The sequence below is a fragment of the Dipodomys merriami genome, unplaced genomic scaffold (genome assembly GCF_024711535.1).
Source record: "Dipodomys merriami isolate MVZ:Mamm:240054 unplaced genomic scaffold, mDipMer1.0.p SCAF_1115, whole genome shotgun sequence".
NCBI lineage: Eukaryota > Metazoa > Chordata > Mammalia > Rodentia > Heteromyidae > Dipodomys > Dipodomys merriami.
In genome coordinates this window covers 86,975-106,227 of record NW_027202400.1, presented here as the reverse complement: position 1 = coordinate 106,227, position 19,253 = coordinate 86,975, and the positions used below count along the sequence as shown (strand labels likewise).

Genomic DNA, 19,253 nt, shown 5'->3' with positions numbered 1-19,253 from the left:
GTATGGAATAAATTTCTAGGAAGAAGTAATTCTGCAAAGGGCATGTTCAGGGAAGTGAACAACCTAAGAAAATTAGAGATTTGTGACAGTTTCTCAGCAATTGCAGACTGTGAAGGAAATGGCCCAGCAAGGTAAGTGTGCTTACAGAAGCTATAGGCCAAGCTACTTTGAACAATGACTGGTTTGGTTTGTCACCAGAATGTTCCTGCAGGGGTAAGAGTACTGGCTTATTTCAGATTGCTCAGCCTCAGGTCAGCCATGCTAGGCTCCTTGCTATCAGTATACTTGTTTCATTGTGTGCCATAAGAAAAACACTTTCTTTGATGCTTATCATGATCAGGACAATTGTGAGGGCCATAAGGTTTCAGACTATGACAATAAATGTATTCATTCATTCATTCATTCATTTTTGATGTTTCAGTGTTGTTCTGCCATAGGTCTTGCTGTGCCAGCCACAGTTGAGTCATACCTCCAAGCTTCCTACCAACACCTGAATGAAAGTATTATAGGTGTGTATCCATCTGTTTATTTTATCTTCTATGTTGTATGGTTTCCAACCTTGAATTGATTATTCAAAGAAACCGCCAAGACTGTATAATAAAAGAAAATAATTTCTTTGGATGCTTGTATATGAGAGGAACAGTCAGCAGCTATGTAAAAGAGCCTTGTGTCCTGAGATGGGTTGCATAGTGTTTATGACTTTGAAGTTATGCCTGTGTGTCCCTGTTTGTATGTCCTGAGGTTTGAACTGAGGTCCAAGGTGCTGTCCTGAATTTTCTTTTCAAAACTAGTTCTCCATTACTATAATCTTGCATTTGAAAATTAATGTTTGTTTGTCATAGGGCTTGAACTCTGGGTTGACATTGTCCCTCAGTTCTTCAGCTCAAAATTAGCATTCTGTCCCTTGAGCCACAGCACCTGTTTTCTGGTGGTTTAATGGAGATAAGAGTCACACGGACTTTCCTGCACAGACTGGCTTTGAACCGTGATCCTCAGTTCTCAGCCTTCTGAGTAGCTAGGATTACAGACATGAGCCACTGGCATCCAGCTGGAAATTACTGGGGTTTTTAAACATAGCAAATATTATTGACAAGTAAACAACTGTGGCCTCATCAGAAAGAAGCCCCTTTGCTTTCCACCATTGTCCCATTCCTATAATCTTACCTCAGAAGGATGAGAACTGGAGAATCATGGTTTGAAGAAACTCCTAAAAACAAGTCCACAAAACTCCATCTGTAGTTAACTAATCAAAGTACAGAATGGAGGCCTGATTCAGTTGGAAGAGTGTCAGCTGTGAGCAAGCAAACAAATCCTAAAGAACATGAGTTCATGTTCTTAGTTTAAGTGGTTGCAAAATATGTAGATGACATCCAGGCAGACAGTCAAATAAATAGAAGATGATAGATCACACTTTCTTGTTGCAAGTTGATCCCACAAGGTAAAACAGCTCATAATACTGGATAAAATATAACTTTTAAATTATGAATTGGATTTGAGATGATACCCAATGCATACAATTCTTGCAGCTCCAAAAATAGCTCTTTGCACCCCCACAAATACCAGTTTTTGAAATCAGAGCCTTGCCCTTTCTTGCCTTTGCTTCCTCATCTAGCCGAGCTCTCTCTCTCTCTCTCTCTCTCTCTCTCTCTCTCTCTCTCTCTCTCTCTCTCTCTCTCTCTCTCTCTCTCTCTCTCTCTCTCTCTCTCTCTCTCTCATATAACTCTCATTCCATGAGATTCAATTCCCTTGTCTTACAAAAAATTCAGCAATTTTCATTGTTCTGTTTCCATACATGAAAATAAGTTACATCAAGACTTAAAACCTTTAGCTTTGGGATATACCACTTGGGGTAGCTGGTGGCATACTCATCATTAGACATTTCCAGTCCTGAGAATGGTGGTTACATCTATTGGGAAAGCAGAGGAGGAGCACTGGAGGGCTGCTTAAGCATCTTGAAGACCAAAGAGTACCAGATGGTTAGAGGAAGCCTTGGTTCTCCATCAGGTACCGGAAGAGGGGTGCAGAAAAGTTCTGGTAACTGTTGATTTTGCTATTACCTGTCACAGAAACAGTACTCCAATTTTGATTCAGGTGACCACCCACAAATACACCATTGGTGTATTTTCCAGGCATGAAGTATAAAGCCAGCAAAGCATGAAATCCCTTGTAATGACTTATTTAACAAGAGTCCATGACTTTTTGAGAAGATTGGACCTGGGGCCTAAACCCAGGATATAGAGTGAAGGGAACAGAAAGGCACTGGGCAGAGCAGAGTGCCTGTGGCATCCCAAAATGGTTGATTAGAGTAACAGCAATTATTGTGCACTTCAGTCTAGTCTACATAGGTGGGTTTCAATACTGTAGTTGGATCCACTTACAACGAATGGGACAATGGTTGGAGGCAAAGGGGCTTCTTCCCAATGGGGCCACATTTGTTCATGATATTTGTCAAGAATAGTTTTGCCATTTTTTAAAGCAGTAATTTTCAGCTGGGTGCTAGTGGCTCATGCCTGTAATCTTAGCTACTCAGGAGGCTGAGAACTGAGGATCATGGTTCAAAGCCAGGGTGGGCAGGAAAGATCATAAGATTTTTAAGACTTTTTTATGTATCTAATCAAGCCTATTTCCTATTTCACCCTGACAAAAGCAATGTGAAATGTGTAAAAAATATCAGGTTCAAACAAAAATCAATCCAGCAAGATACATTTGCAGTTTTAAAAGTTACAAGAAAAGTAGTGCCTTGTGGTAAAGTTTCTTACTCAACAATTTCGAATGTCTCAGTGTCTGTGTATAAAAAGATTATGGCAAGGCACGAGTGGCTCATGTCTTTAATCTTAACTATGAAGGAGGCTATGATCAGAGGATTTAGATTCAGTCAGCCTGGAAAGGAAAATCTGATAATCTTTTCTACAGTTAACCAGCAAAAAGCCAGAAGTGGAGATGTGGTTCAAGTGGGTAGAGTGCAAATCTTGAGGGAAAAAGTCAATAGATAACCTTAGGCCTTGTGTTTTTGCATTCGAGTCTCTGTACACACACACACACACACACACACACACACACACACACACACACACACACACACACACACACACACACACACACATTATGGAAATTTGGCAGTGTGTAAAAATGTGAAAGGAAAATAATTTTCAGAAATTCACATGTATGTTTTCAAGATGACTTACTTTCCTCTTGATGAAAGCAATAGCAATATGATTATGCCCATTTTAAATGTCTCTGGATTTAGTTATCATAGTCCTTTAATAGTTCAGGAGTTTATCACTAGGCTTAATATAAGAACTCCTGTCTTTATAGAATTAAAATAATTTTCTTTATATTGTCAAGTGTGCTGGACATTACAAACAATTCTATACCATTTTAATAGATTTTTTTTTGCATTTTGTAAACTGAATATGTCTTTTCTTTTGAATGACTCATGAGAAAGAGGTGGTGCCTCTTTGAATTTGCTTCTTTCAATATTGAACTCGGACATAGCTAAGCATTTCCAATCTCTCTTCTAAAACTCACCTTAAGACTCACCTTTGAAAATTAATTAACTTTAAGATTTCTTGCCATTTAAGTTGCAGACTTTGATTCTGCAAATCTCAGGTGTCAGCTCTTGCAGTGTCATGTAGTTCTTGTGAGACTGTTTATTTTCCTGGTGTGTATAATTTGTCAGATGTACTCAGCTTACAGTCCCATTATAAGTTTCAAATACATAGAAAATAAATCTGACTTTAATATTCTGATAAAACATTTAGCTCCTTCATGTACACGTTCTATATCCATGAATTCAACTCACTTTTGATCACAATGATTTAAGAGAGTGATTTGATCTGTCAGGAAACTGTACATGCATTTCTTTTTCTCAGGGTTTCCTAAACAATAAAAATACTACTTGTGAAGCATTTATATAATATGGAGCATTTTAACTTCTTTAGATATGGGAGGATATGGATGGGTTCTGAATTGATAATCTGTGTATTTTGGCACTTTTAAAATATAAAAAAAGAAAGGAAGAGTGGGGTGGAAGGAGGGGAGGCCCATCTTGGAGCCAGTTACTAGATATAGGGTCAACCAAAGGAGATCACCTGCTTTCTTGAGGTGGGCTGGGTCTGTAGGGTTTGTCCATTACACAATGGAGGCTTCTCTGCTTCAGAATTCCAGGAATTCCATTGGATGGCCACCAGGAAGCAGGAAGTATGGGTTCCTCAGGGCATTCCACTTAGGCTGTCCTGAATAATCCTGTCCAATTCAGGAAGAATCACAAAATGAGTGTGTTGTGTTCAAATAATTTTGGGAAGCGTCGGGTTAAGCAGGAGTAAGTGCTTCCTCAATGTCAAACACTTCAAAATGTTAACATGCTGATTTTTGTCATGAAGCTAAAACATAACCTCTTTGCCAGTCAGAGGCTTCAAAGCTATACATGCCCATTGGTGGTTTGCCAGAAGGAACTTGACTACCCTCTAGCGTTGCTGCTGAGAATTATCCATACAGGAATTACCTTTCATACAGAAATTACCTGTATGAAAGGTAATAGCCAGAGGGCAAGGGGGTGGGGATGGCGGCGTGGGAAAAAAGTCCAGTCTTTATTCTTTTCCTGGGCATGTGGTCAAGCCTGACACTTGCTCCAGTTCCAGAGCAGGTTTGAATGCAAGAATCACTACCTAATTCCTGAAAAGTAGGAGTTGGTAGGAGGAGAAACACAGTGGAAAAGGGCATCATATTTAGTCTACACCTTGATTTATACCTGCATTAAGCACCAGCTGCATCCCTTACAGCTGCACCCTTCTTTCCACTCCTTTGTTTAGATTGGCATTGGTTGACAAGGTGGTATAGTAGTTGAGGATCCAGCCTCTGGGCTTGAAAACTGGCCCTACTGTTTATTATTCTGTGTGCATAGAGGAGGTTCCTTGGCTTCTCAATGATTTGTAAAATGAAATCAGCTCTCATCAAGCTGCTGCACACATGAAATGCACTAACGGTTTTTCCATTTGAATGAAGCCACTCAGCAAAATTCCTCATATATATATATATATATATATATATATATATCTTATATATTTATAGATATAGTATGTATTACATACATTATGTATGATATACACATATTATAAATAGTACAAAACACGTACGTAATCACAACAAGAACAGCCAAGGCACAGCTTCTCCCCCAAAAAATGTATAAGAAGGCAGGGACAGACAAACACCTCTCAGTTCTAACTCACAATTTTAATGGTTTTAACTCTCCAGTTAAGCATCATAGATTGTCCAGTTGGATCAAAAAGCAATATCCTTCTATCTGCTTTCTTCAAAAGACACAACTTACCCACAAAAATGAACATTCTGAAAGTGAAAGGCTGGAATAAAATATATCAAGCAAATGGCCGCCATAAAGAGATGGGAGTTACTATACTAATGTCAGATAAAATAGACTTTAAATTAAAATCAATGAGAACTGACAAAGAAGGTCACTGCATTCTAATTAAGGGAACTCTCCTTCAGGTGGATATTATGATTTAAAACATCTACTCACCAAATAATGGAGCACCAGAAGAAGTGCTACTTTCTCTCAAATCTCACATAGATCCAAAGACATTAATTGTGGGGGACTTTAATACACTACTATCCCCACTAAATAGATCCACCCAGCAAAAAGTCACCAGAGAAACTTCGGATCTTAAAATTTGCATAGATCAACTAGTCTTAACCCACATCTACCAAATATTTGACCCAGCCCCATCAGATTACACCTTTTTCTCAGTAGCACATGGAACATTCTCCAAATTAGACCATATTCTAGGCCACAAAGAAAATCTGTCTAAATTCAGAAACATTGAAATTATACCCTGCATTCTCTCAGACCAGAAGGGAAAAAAATTAGAATTCAATACCAAAAGCCACCAAAGTAAATACTGTAACACATAGAGGCTGAACAACACAATTTTGAACCACCAGTGGGTCATGGAAGATATTAGAAAGGAAAATCAAATGTTCATGATATTCAACAAAAATGTTCACACAAATTACCAGCTCCTCTAGGACACAGCAAAGGCAGTACTCACAGGCAAGTTTATAGCTCTGAGTTTGCACATTATCAAATTGGAAAGATCTGAAACCAACAATTTAATGAGGCAACTAAAGCTTTTTGAAAAAAAGAACAACAAGCCAAACCCCAATCCAGTAGATGGAAGCAAATAAAATTAAATCCGAATTAAATGAATTAGAGTCCAAAAAAAAACTATAGAAAGAATTAACAAAACAAAGAGATGGCTCTTCAAAAAAATAAAATTGACAGACCCTTAACAAATCCTATGGAATGGAAAAAAGAGAACACACCCACATAAACAAACTCAAGAGAGTACAATGGAAATATAACTACAGAAACAGCCAAGATTCATAATATATAAGGGGATACTTCTCAAACCTTTATACTAATAAGTTTGAGAATCTAAAAGATACGGACTAGTTTCTAGCAAATATTGACATGCCCAAACTTAACCAAGATGATTTAAAACCACAGACCCATATGAAGCATCGAAATAGAGCAGCAATAAGAGACCTCCCACCCAAGAAAAGTCCAGGACTGGATGGATTTACAGCTCAATTCTACAAGGCCTTCAAAGCAAAACTCACACCAATACTTCTCCATCTCTTTAATGAAATGCAGAGCAAAAATTCACTATCACACTCTTTTTATGAAACCAGCATAACCCTCATCCCCAAACCAGGCAGGGACTCATCAAAAAAGAGAATTATAGACCTATTTTTTGATGATTATTGACAGAAAACTTCTCAACAAAATGTTGGCCAATCGACTTCAACAAGTCATGAAAAGAATCATACACCATTATCAAACAGGATTCATTTCAGGGATGCAAAGCTGGTTCAATATATGCAAAACAATATAATTCATCACATTAACAAGAGCAAGGATGAGAACAACATAGTTATCTCAATAGATGCAAAAAAAGAAACATTTGACAAGATCCAACACCCCTTTATGATGAAGGCTTTCGAAAACTAGGAATCCATGGAACATTCATCAATATAATAAAGGCTATATATGACAAACCTGCAGCCAGCATTATACTTAATGGTGAAAAGTTAAAGCCATTTCCTCTAAATTCAGGAATGAGACAAGGGTGTCCACTCTCCCCACTCCTCTTTAAACTAGTATTAGAATGCCTAGCTACAGCAGTAAGAGAAGAGCACGGCTGAAATTAGGAAAGCACCCCCTTTTGTAATAGTTCCACAAAAAATAAAATACTAGGAGTGAACTTAACAAAAGAGTCACCTTCACAGGAACTCTATGACAAAATCTTTAAAACCTGAGAAAGGAAATTAAAGCAGAACTAAGCAAAGGGAAAAACCTCCCATGCTCCTGGATTGGGAGGATTAACATCGTGAAAATGACAATACTGTCAAAGGCTAAGTATAAATTAAATGAGATACCTATGAATATTCCAACCTCATTCTCCAATGAAATAGAACAGGCAATCCAAAAATTCATATGGAACAATAAAAGACCCCGATGTCAGTATAATTTGTGGAGGGGAAGGGGAAAAACAAGTCATTTAAATAAGGATACAGGTGGACCCGTTGCAACAATGAGAAGTACACATTCTCATGTCGAAAACGAACTTTACAACTTTGGTGGTGGGGGAGGTTTGGGTGGGGGGGGCGGGGGAGGCTGGGAAGGGATAGGAAGGGTAAAAAAAGGAGGAGGCTACAACGCTTGATAAGAAATGTACTCACTATCTTGCCCATGTAATGGTAATCCCTCTGTACAGTATTTTCACAATAAAAAAATAAAAATATAAAAAAAGAATAAAAGACCCCGAATAGCAAAAAAAAAATCCTGAGTAGAAAGAGCAGTGCTGGAGGAAGATCAATACCAAAATTCAAACTCAACTACCATAGAAAACTCTCCTCTACTCAAACTCTACTCTACTCAAATTCTACTCTACCATAGAAATCCAAACAGCTTGTACTGGCACAAGAACCGACCTGAGGACCAATGGAATAGGACTGAAGACCCAGAAATGATCCCACCGACCTATAGCCACCTAATTTTCAGTAATTGAGCTAAAGAACTATATTGGAAAAAAGATAACCTTCTCAGTAAATGGTGTTTGCAAAATTGGTTAAACACTTGTAGAAAACTAAAACTAGATCCATATATATCACCCGCACCAGAATCAACTCCAAAATGGATCTAATATCTCAAAATAAAAGCAGACTCCCTGAAAACATTACTGAAAGGAATAGGAGAAACTTTAGGGTTCCTTGGCACAGGAACCCTAATAGAGATCCAGAAGCACAACAAATCAAAAAAAGTTTGGACAAATGGGATAGCATGAAACTGCAGAGCTTCTGCAAGGCAAAGGACATAACTAGCAAGATCAACAGAAAGCCCAAGGACTGGGAGAATATTTTCACTAGCCATACAAAGGACAAGGATCTCATATCTGAAATATACATAGAACTCAAAAAACTAAATCCCCCAACAACAAATCCTCAAAGAAACAACTGTCTGATTAACAAATGGGCTACAGACATAAAGAGAGACTTCTCTGAAGAGGAAATACGAATGGCCAATAGACATCAAGAAATACTCAACCTCTCTAGCCATTCAAGAAATGCCAATCAAGACAACGCTAAGATTCCATCCACCCCAGCTAGAATGACTATAATCAAGAAGTCTTGTAATAACAGGGAACCCTACTGCATTGATGGTGGGAGTGTAAACTTGTTCAACCACTCTGGAAAGTAGTATGGAGGTTCCTCAAAAGATTCCACATACAGCTCCCTTATGACCCAGTAATCCCACTTTTGGGCATTAACCCAAACGATCAAAGACAAGGTCATACCAAAGCTACCAGCACAGCCATGTTTATTGCAGCATTAATCACCATAGATATGGAACCAACACAGATGCCCTTCAGTAGATGAATTGATCAAGAAAAAAAGAATGATATTGCCCCATTTGTTAGGAAATAGAAAGACTTGGGAAAAATTATATTAAGTGAAGTAAGCCAGGCCCAAAGAAACATAGGTCCCATTGTTTCCCTTATTTGCAATATCTAGTATATGTCTGTGTCAATAAGAAAAGGTCAGACAAGTTGATATTAGGGAAATGAACCCCAAAATAAGTATTCAAATGTTTTTTAAAATGTGATTGTTTCTAACATATTTATAAGATGATTTCTTTGTTGCTTTGTATGTACCTCCCTCACGCTATAAACCCTGCTTTCACTGTATTTGATGTTGGTTTAATTTGTAGAGGGTAAGGGGAAAAATAAATCGTTTAACTAGGGATACAGGTAGACCCATTGCAACAATGAGATGTACAAGTCATTATGTCGAAAAACGAATTTTAAAATTTCGGTCAGGGGTGGGGGCAGGATCTGGTATGGGGGTTGGTGGGGTATGGGAAGGGATGGGAAGGGTAAACAAAGGAGGAGGCAACAATGCTTGATAAGAAATGTACTCATTATCTTGTCCAAGTAATTGTAACACCTCTGTATGGCATTTTCACAATAAAAATGTGATATATCTCTATCTATATATCTATCTATCTATAGATATAGATCTATCTATCTCTATCTATCTATCTATCTATCTATCTATCTAGATAGATAGATACATAGATACATAGATATTTACATAGATATATATAGATAGATACATACATACATATAGATAGATATAATTATATAAAATGTTATTCTATGTCTCCGTCAGAAAGAATAACATTGCCTCTTTCATTAGGAAATGGAAAGACTTGAAAAAAATTGTATTAACTGAAGTAAGCTAGGCCCAAAGAAATATACATCCCAAGGTTTCCCTTATTTGCAGTGACTAGTACATATCTAGGACAAGCAGAGAAAATCGAAGGCTATATACATAAGACCACATGAGATAATGTTAAGCAAAATGAACCCTAAGATGGGGTCAAGAGGTTTGTTTTCCTTTCTTGCAAGTGTTATTAATGTACTTACAATGCACTATGTGATTCTTTAGTTTCTATTGTACGTCCTTTCCCGATGGTATAACCTCTGTTTCCACTGGATTTTATGCTGGTGTTCTGCACCTTGTATAAACATTTTTGTAATTTGGGGAGGGGAAGGGATATTACAGAACCGCTTAAAATGGGGATGCAGGCTGACCCATTGTGACAATGAGATGTATAGGACACTATACTGAAAATGAACATTACAAGGTCAGGGTGGGGGGGCTGGATGAGTTGGGAAGGCGGGGAGGGAAGTAATAGTAGGGGGAAAATAAAGGAGGAGGTAACAATGCTTACTATGAAAAGTGCTCATTACCCTACTCATGTAACTGTAACCCTTCTGTACCCTACTCATGTAACTGTAACCCTTCTGTACATTTTTACAATAAAAAATTTAGAAAAATAAATAGTAGAAAATATGTTTATATATTATATAACATATATTTTATTATACTAGTTATATATTATAAAATATATGTATTAAAATGTTTCAGATCTACTCTATATTTTACATATATATATAATATATACACATTTTATACAGATTTATTTATATACTTTATATACGCTTTATACATATATATGTAGAACTTTGGGAAGCACAGTGCCAACTGTCTGCCAGGAAACCATGCTGTGTAAAGGTCAAGCCCTCCTTTGCCATTTTTAGTGGACATTAGCACAGGTTCTTGCAAGTTTGTGTACAAAATTTCCTGGTGTTGGCTTTGGTGGATTCTGGGTATTTACAGGCTGACTTCTCCCACAATCTCCTAACCTCACATACCCACTCAAGTTGTCTGGAATTGAAAAGCTGAAAATCACTTGATTTCCTTAACTAGGGTAAAATACAAATCTATTGCCTCAGTTCACGTGGTGCATCATGCACGTAACAATGAAATGGATTTGTTGCTGTCCTCCCTGATCCTGATAGGTTACCTGGGGGAACTGGAGAAAAGCTGGATGGGATCAGGCAGGGAGGGTCATGGGAGGAGCAATGGCTGCCCACGTTGTGTTAGACACATCCCTGAAGAGCTCTGCTAGAGCCTCCAAGCAGACAGAAGGAGCAAAAGGAGCAAGCTAAAGGTGAGGTTAAGACGAACATGGGTAGCTGAGGTTGGTTCCAGTGGGACCCCATAGGGCAAGGGATACCTCCTAAATTGTCTAGTGTCCTTCTGTCCTTGGGTTTTGGGGGATCTGCTCCCAGTGTGTGCTCCACCACGGGCAAGAGGCCTGCCCCAACTTCTCTCTGCTCTTCTGCCCCTATTATAATTGAGTGGCTCAGACCTGTAGGGACTCACGCTACTCTGCCTAAAGCTCCTACTTGTCTACTCCTAATCCCAGGCATATTCTTTCTGGCCTTCTTTATTATTTGTTATCTCTAAAGAGAACCATGCTTTTTCCTCTAGGGGATAGCCATTCCTCTCTGCCCAATCAGTGGCAGGCTTTTTCCATCTGTCTGCTCACTAAGTGGAAAGGCCTGGTCTACGCAAAATGGAAACCATTTCCCTCCATGTTGCCTGCCTAGGAACCCAGTGAACACTACAGGCCTCTGCTGGACTGAATGAGGCAGGTGGAATGAAGGAGGCACCAGAGACACAAAGCTGGCACTCCTGGATTGTGTTCAGTGTAACCAGCCCCCACACTGGATGATGATTGGCCATCCATAGGGAATAGACACACAGAGCAAATCATTTCTCAATTAGGCAAATCATCTGGAAGCGGTTTTTCATTGTGTGTAATGTAATGATTTTTCACGTAATAATGTAATGATTGCTTATTCAAGTCAGTTTGGGCCTTAATTATAACATAAATTTCTGATTAATTACCAGCAGGGATACTCATCAGGTTATACAGCATTATCCCCTTCAACATTACCTTTGCTTGTAGATATTTTTGTACTTATGCCACCTGTGATTGGCAAGGTGTGTGCAGGTGAACTGATGGTTAACAGTCCATCGAGGTCCCACCTCTACAGGATACACCAAGCATTACCCTTCTGCAGACCAAATCTATAGATCACACCTATCTCTGGTATGAAGTGAGCTTCAGAGAAACAGTGGAGCCTTTTAGCAAGGCTGCTGCCAGCAAGGAAGAGCTAACAAAGCAGGCCTACTGCAGGCTCAGCATTGGCTATAATCTGGGATCCTGGATCTTGGGAGAGCTTTGTCCAATTCTCCAGGGAACTATGTCTTCCTAGTAGTCATTCGCTTGTAGCATAGCTCACCATGTTTTTAATTGAATGTCCAAAGAATGTGGCCATGAGTCTGGAGTCTGGAACTTGGTATGTTCCATGAAGAAAGGCTAGGGATCCGCGCCAGTGGACTTCCCAGATGTTGGCTTTCTGCTTCCCTTCCCTCCCCTGCCCTGTGCTGCCCTGACCTTTTCTTTCTCTTCCTTCCACTCCCTTTCTTTACTGTTCCCTTCTTTTTCTTCTTCTCCCTCTCTCCTCCCTTCCCATCTTCTCCTCTACCCCTAAACAGAAAATCAAAATTCACTAAATAATGATACCTCCTGCCCTTTCCCCAGCCCTTGACAGTTACCATTTCACTTTCTAAGAATTTTTCAATGCTAGTTACCATATGTGAGTGAAATCATACAGTAACTCAAGCTTAGTACATTGACAAAGTATCCTCAAGGCTTGTCTGTTTCAGACCTACATGACACAAGTGATGCACACATGACCCATAGGACTATGTATACATTGTGTGTGAGTATGAATTTGTATATGTGTGGCTCATTCATGGTTCATACATGGTTGTGTGTCAGTATTTATATGCGTTTGTGTGTATAAATTATTATTATGCACACATACATACCATGTGAGTGAATGCATCACCATGATTGTGGTTCGGTTATATATTCCTGTGTTTTCACATACATGTCATTATTTATGCATATTCATAGATGTATATGCAAACATGTTTGTTGTTCCAACTGAAGATTGTCAGTTAATCTTTCCTGCTGTCTCCTGCACATTGTTGGCTGCATTAATGTTTCTGCATTAGTCATAGCATTGCTGGAACAGGGACTAATTAGCTTGCTCACTTTGGGTGAAATAAATATCTCAATGTGCAGAAACTCTTAAGAAATGTAATGTTCAAACTTTGAAAGGTACTTTGCACTAAAAGGTAATAAAGCACAGAAGTGCAAAGGCAAATCACTTGAGAAATGATTTTTGAAGCTTTCTGGGAGAGGGTGAGTGTCTGAATCTCCCTCCAAGTTAACAGTGCACTCTTGGGCTGTCTCTCCTAACGACATTAGTACAAAACACACACACATGCCATCTTGGTCATTTATATCACAGTATCTTGAAATGTTTTTAGTTAGAAAATGCTTCTGTGTCTTTGGCTGAAGAACCAGAATGCTGAAAACCTATTTTATTAATTAACTAAGTTCCATAGTTCACATTTTCCTTGATTCTTTTCCACTCCAGCACCCATCTAGGTGACTACATTATGTTCAGCATCGTGCTTTCTTGATTTGACAGTCTCCTAGACTTTCCTTGCTTTTGGTAACTTTGACAGTTCGGAGGCATATTTGTCATGGGTTTTATAGCACTGCCCTCAATTAGAATTTATCCAATATTCTTGTTACAATCTGATTGAGTTTGTGTGTTGGGTAAAAAAGTCACAGCAATACTTATTTTCAGCATCCATTGTATCATGAACCCAGGGAGTCGGCGTGGTGGGGCATAACTGTAATCCCACTACTCAAGGTGCAGAGCTAGGAGGGATTCTTCTATATGTAGATAGGTTTTTCTCCCTCATTACTTAGCTATTCCATTACTTATTTCTTTGTATTTATACCTATGTATTGGAAATGCTGTGGGTTATAACCTGACATTGCTGTCTTTTTTATTTATCACTAGAAAATTCTGTCTATTGGTCAGTAGCAAGTCTGTGTATTGGGTCCTGTGTCCCACTGACTTCCTGGAGTTTTCTATTATTTTGCTAAGATCGTGTGTGTGTGTGTGTGTGTGTGTGTGTGTGTGTTTGTGTGTTTTGTCCCAGCCCTAGACCTAGTCATTTCTACAAGGAGTCTGGCTCTCCCCCATTAAAAAAACAGTTTGTGAAACTGTAATATGGATTTTATATGTTCTCATTGATGCCAGAAGTTATTGATTCTATTTAACTGAGACATAATTTCTATATCTTTAGGTCTATGCCTTTTTAAAATTATCATTATAATGGTGATGTACAGAAAAGCTACAGATGTATAAGTCAGGTAATGAATACATTTTTTGGACAATATCTCCCCTTCCCTTACTTTCTCTGTTTTTCTCTCCCATCTCACCAACAAATTGTATAGTTCATTTTCAACATAGTGTTCAGTGAATTTGTATGACTACTGAATTTGTATGACTTTTGTATGACATATTTTGCAAGTTGTGGGGTTTGAACTCAGGGCCTGGGCACTGTCCCTGAGTTTCTTTGTGTTCAAGGCTAGCATTCTACCACCTAATCCATAGTGCCACTTCTGGCCTTCTCTGAGTAGTTTATTGGAGAGCCTCATGGACTTGCTTGCCTGGGCTGGCTTCTTACTGTGGCCCTCACATCTCAGCCTCCTGATTAGCTAGGAGTACAGGTATGAGCCTTTGGCACCCAGCATCTATGACTGATTTTTAATGCTGGAATGGTGCTCTCTCTCTCTCTCTCTCTCTCTCTCTCTCTCTCTCTCTCTCTCTCTCTCTCTCTCTCTCTCTCTCTCTCTCTCTCTCTCACCCACCCACCCACAGACACACACACACACACACACACACACACACAGAGATTTCCTATGATGTAGATACTTCAGGGAAACGTATTCTAAAAATCTTTTTTTAAAATTGTGAACACACTGTACAGAGGAGTTACAATTACATGGGCAAGATAATGAATACATTTCTTATCAAGCATTGCAGTCTCCTCCTTTGTTTACCCTTCACATCCCTTCCCAGTCTCCCTCTGCCCCCCACCCAATCCTCCCCCCCACCAAAGTTATAAAGTTCGTTTTCAACATGACCACTTGTACTTCTCATTGTTGCAACGGGTCCACCTGTATCCTTAAACGACTTGTTTTTATAAGGATGTGGGCAAAGAAGAATTGAGAAGCTGTAACCATCCTGGCTGGGCTTATGGGAGAAAATACGAGATTCATGAAATGGAAAATCCTGGGAAATTTAGAGCTAGGAAGAGTGAAGCTGGCCAAACAAGGTGGCTTCCTACTGAATTTTGTAGTATTTATTTTTCCCAGTGGTTGGCAAGGGAGGGCCTCATCATCAGGGGCACTAGAGACTTTGATTCCACTCATTTATGAATGGGACATTATACATGAATCAGACGTTTTAGTCTTAAACAAATGAAGTCATGGCCCTCTGTGGCTGCATTATATTTGAAAAGCGGATTATTTGAAAACACAATCTGTGTAATTACAGAATAATAAATTATTAACTGAGAGGACTTTTTTACGGCTCTTGGTGATGTATCCTGCTATTTTTGCAATATTTTGTATGAGCATTCTAAGGTACTGTATGATTGATCTTCTTTCGAGAGTTTTCCTTCCCTCTTTCCAACTTCCTAACTTCCTAACTTTCTTCTCTTGTACTTGTTTTTGTGCCTTGAGCTGAAGAGCTGAAGGACAGTGCTCAGGCCCAGAGTTCAAGCCCCACAACCGACAAAAAGAAAAGTTTTCTGGAGAAGGATCTAAGCCTGGAGTCACAACTCTGTCAGCACGCACTGACCTCTGTCACTTGCTGACACCAGAGTGACAGGAAGCAAACAAGTATAAATTCCTCACTTAGTGCAAGCTTCAGGATCTTCATGTTCCCCTGTGCTCCCCTGCTTGCTTACATTCTGTTTTTGCCCATTTATTTACAAGTCTTGACCCAATTCTTCGTAATGGTATCTGGCAAGTCTCACATTTGGTAAGTAGGTGTTCAATCCCCATTTCTCCTGGAAGGTGCATGCCTTTGTTTAAATCTCGGAGTATTTCATTGTTCCAGTGTCTCACCTCTATGAGAAGTTCAATGGAATAGTTGTGGGGATTTTTTCTTTTCTGTTTTTTGTAAGGCATGGGGCTTGAGCTCTGGGTCTGGGCACTGTTCCCGAGCTCTTTTTGTTCAAGATTAGCACTCTACCACTTAAGCCAAAGTGCCACTTCTGTTTTTTTTCTGAGTAGTTTATTGGAGATAAGAGTCTTACCAACTATCCTGCTTGTGTTGATTTTGAACTATGATCCTCAGATCTCAGTCCCTTGAGTAGCTAGGATTATAGATGTGAGCCCTGCAACCTGCTGAAGAAGTTTTTGACTTGCAATTTGTCTGGACATTTTTGTGCACATTTGGTTTGATGTTATTTGTGGTTTTCTTCTGGCTGGAAATTTTATGCAAATATTTCACTTACTTGTGTGAGAATTGCTTTGACACATTTATTAATCACAGAATAGGGTCTGGGAAAGCAAATTCCCAGCCCTAAGCTGTGTTTTCTTGTTTCTCCATGGTTCTCTAATAATTTACCTGCACATGGTCTCTCCAGAGTTACTTTCACTCTTGTGCTGTGAGTCTTCTGTCCGCAAGATGCTTCTCACATGAAGTGCACTCTCTCCTAGTCCATGAATGTTAGCACACAGCTCCCTGTGTAAAGGCACATTGAACAACACCCTCACAGGCCTGTGACTACCTGTGTACCATTCAGAACTGCAAGGTCCATATCTTTCTAATCCAATAGACCTATTCCAGAATCGACTAAATAGCTGAAAAAGATTTAATAAACAGAATCATCAAAATTTGGCAAGAATAAACAAAAACATCACATTGCATTAGTGTAATTGGCTGGTGTGTCTGTCTCCACTACAAATTTATGAGCTACAGCCAGGATTTATACTGCACATTGGGGTGTAGCAGAATCCAATGTTTATCATTTTATAAGGACAGAAATCAAAAGATGAAACATAGAATGTCATGTGCTACTTCAGGAGAGGAAAAGAGAGAAAAGATGAATAGAAGATAGAATCACAAGGAGAAGAGCCCAGAGTCAGTATATCATCAGTCCCAGTCAACTAAGGAATGATGATTTATTGGGAGACCTGGCAGAGTTCTGCAAAAGCCGTTCTTTTTTATTATTTTAATAAGTTCTATTGTGAAAATACTGTACAGAGAGGTTACAGTTACATGAGCAAGTTAATGAGTACATTTCTTATCAAGAATTGTTGCCTCCTCCTTTTTTCCCCCTACCATCCTTTCCCTCCCACTTCCACAACTATACTCACCACTCCACCTCTGACTCCCCTCCACCTCACCCCATAAACACCTGCTGAAATTGTAAAGTTCGTATTTCAACAGTGTCTTCTACATCTCATTGTTGCAATGGGTCAACCTGTATCCCTATTTAAACATTTTGTTTTTTCCCTTCCCATTCTGAAATTATACCAGCATTAAACACAGTGAAAACAGGGGTTATACAGTGGGGAAGGGACATACAAAGCAACAAAAAACATCAGATGGTACCTTATAAATATATTAGAAAAAATAGAAAGAAAGAAAAAAATTACTTGTGTCCCTATCTTGGGGTTCATTTCGCTTAACATCATCTTAACTGGTAATATGTATATAGCTTTTGACCTTTTCTACATGTCCCAGACATATACTAGTTATTGCAAATAACTAGGTAAACCGTGGGACCTATGTTTCTTTGGGTCTGGCATACTTCACTTATTATAATTTTTTCTGTCTTTCCATTTCCTAAAAAATGGGGCAATGCCATTCGTTCTGATTTAGGTATAGAATTCCCTTATATATGTATATATATATGCATATATATGCATATATATATACATACATATATGTATATTGTGTGTGTTTGTGTATCACATTTTCTTGATCCATTTATTTACTGAGGGGCATCTGGGTAGGTTCCATATCTTAGCCATGGTAAATAATGCTGTAATAAACAGTAGTGCTGGTAGATTTAGTATGGTGTTGTTTGTGATCATTTGGGTAAATGCCCAAAATTGAGATTTCTGGGTCATAGGGGAGATCTATGTGCAGTCTTTTGAGGAACCTCCATACTATTTTCCAAAGTGATTGAACAAGTTTATACTCCCACCAACAATACAGTAGGGTTCCCTTTTGGCCACATCTCCTCCAGCATCAGTTGTTATTAGAGTTCTTGATTATAGCCATTCCAACTGGGGTGAGGTGGTATCTCAATGTTATTTTGATATGCATTTCTTTTATGGCTAGAGAGGTTGAGCATTTCTTCATTTGTCTATTGGCCATTCTTCTTCACATAATAACAAAAGCACAAATAAACACAAAAATGAAGGATCCACACTTAAAACTGGTACCAATTTTAAAACAAAACTAGACAACAACCAAAGGCTGAGTTGGGGACTAACGGGTCCCCAGTACATCCCTACCAGAACTCTGTGCTGTTCTCATTCAGCAAGCTGAATCCAGAGTCTGCTGAATGAGCCTGCCATGCTCACCCAGAACTTCCCAACCTCAGAAAACATAGAACAGAAAACACACCAAAGTAAACTAGACAGACAAGTGGCCACAAAGACAAAATCAATTCTCAGTGAATGAGACGACATCCCACCACCATTCACTTACCAGGGGACTTGAACCCCACTCCCCTCCACTCACCTCTGGAGGATTTTTTTTTAGATTCTTGCAAACATTGACCTAGGGGCCTTCCAAAGTGGAGGAGAATTCCCAGTCATCTTGGGGCAAGGGAAAAATGTCCCTAGCAGTGGTCCCCTAAGACTGACAGATTCTCCCCCATGCTCAGACCCCCTGAGCCAAGGCCTGAGGCTGAGATCTAACTGGGGCCACTTGCAGGTGGTCAGTGGCAGTTTCATCATTGACAAAAAAGCAAGTTACCAAAGCAGAACCAGCAGTTTTTGTTTTTGTTTTAAACGAAGTAGGACAAAGTCTAGGGGTGTCTCGGGAGTAGACTCACTTTGCCCCATATTTTTCCTGTAAAATAAATCCAATTACAAATATGGCAAGCAAAAGCAAAAGCACAATGAGACACAGACAGACATGATTATACACAGAATGAGGAGGGATACCCAAACCAAAAGTTACTTTTTAAGCAAGCTCCCATCCAACTAGGACTGCTAGGACTGGTGGAATTGAGGGGTCCAGGCGTCCCTGGACCTCCTCAGCCGTAGCGGACTCTGCTGCGTCCAGCCTCACCCTACTTTTGGCCTCACTCTGGCGCCTTCTCTACCTAGGTTGCCCGCATTTACCTCGAGGCTT

The 19,253-nt window shown here is 39.3% G+C and overlaps 1 long non-coding RNA gene across 1 annotated transcript in view; it reads left to right on the top strand.

The window, feature by feature from the left end:
• LOC138822513 (uncharacterized) overlaps positions 1–5,706 on the top strand; it is a 38,638-nt gene extending 32,932 nt beyond the window's left edge. The window contains exons 2-3 of the long non-coding RNA XR_011370535.1: positions 422–509; positions 5,254–5,706. This is a non-coding gene — a long non-coding RNA (uncharacterized lncRNA). The remainder of the gene's footprint in view (positions 1–421; positions 510–5,253) is intronic.
• Positions 5,707–19,253: the final 13,547 nt, after the last annotated feature.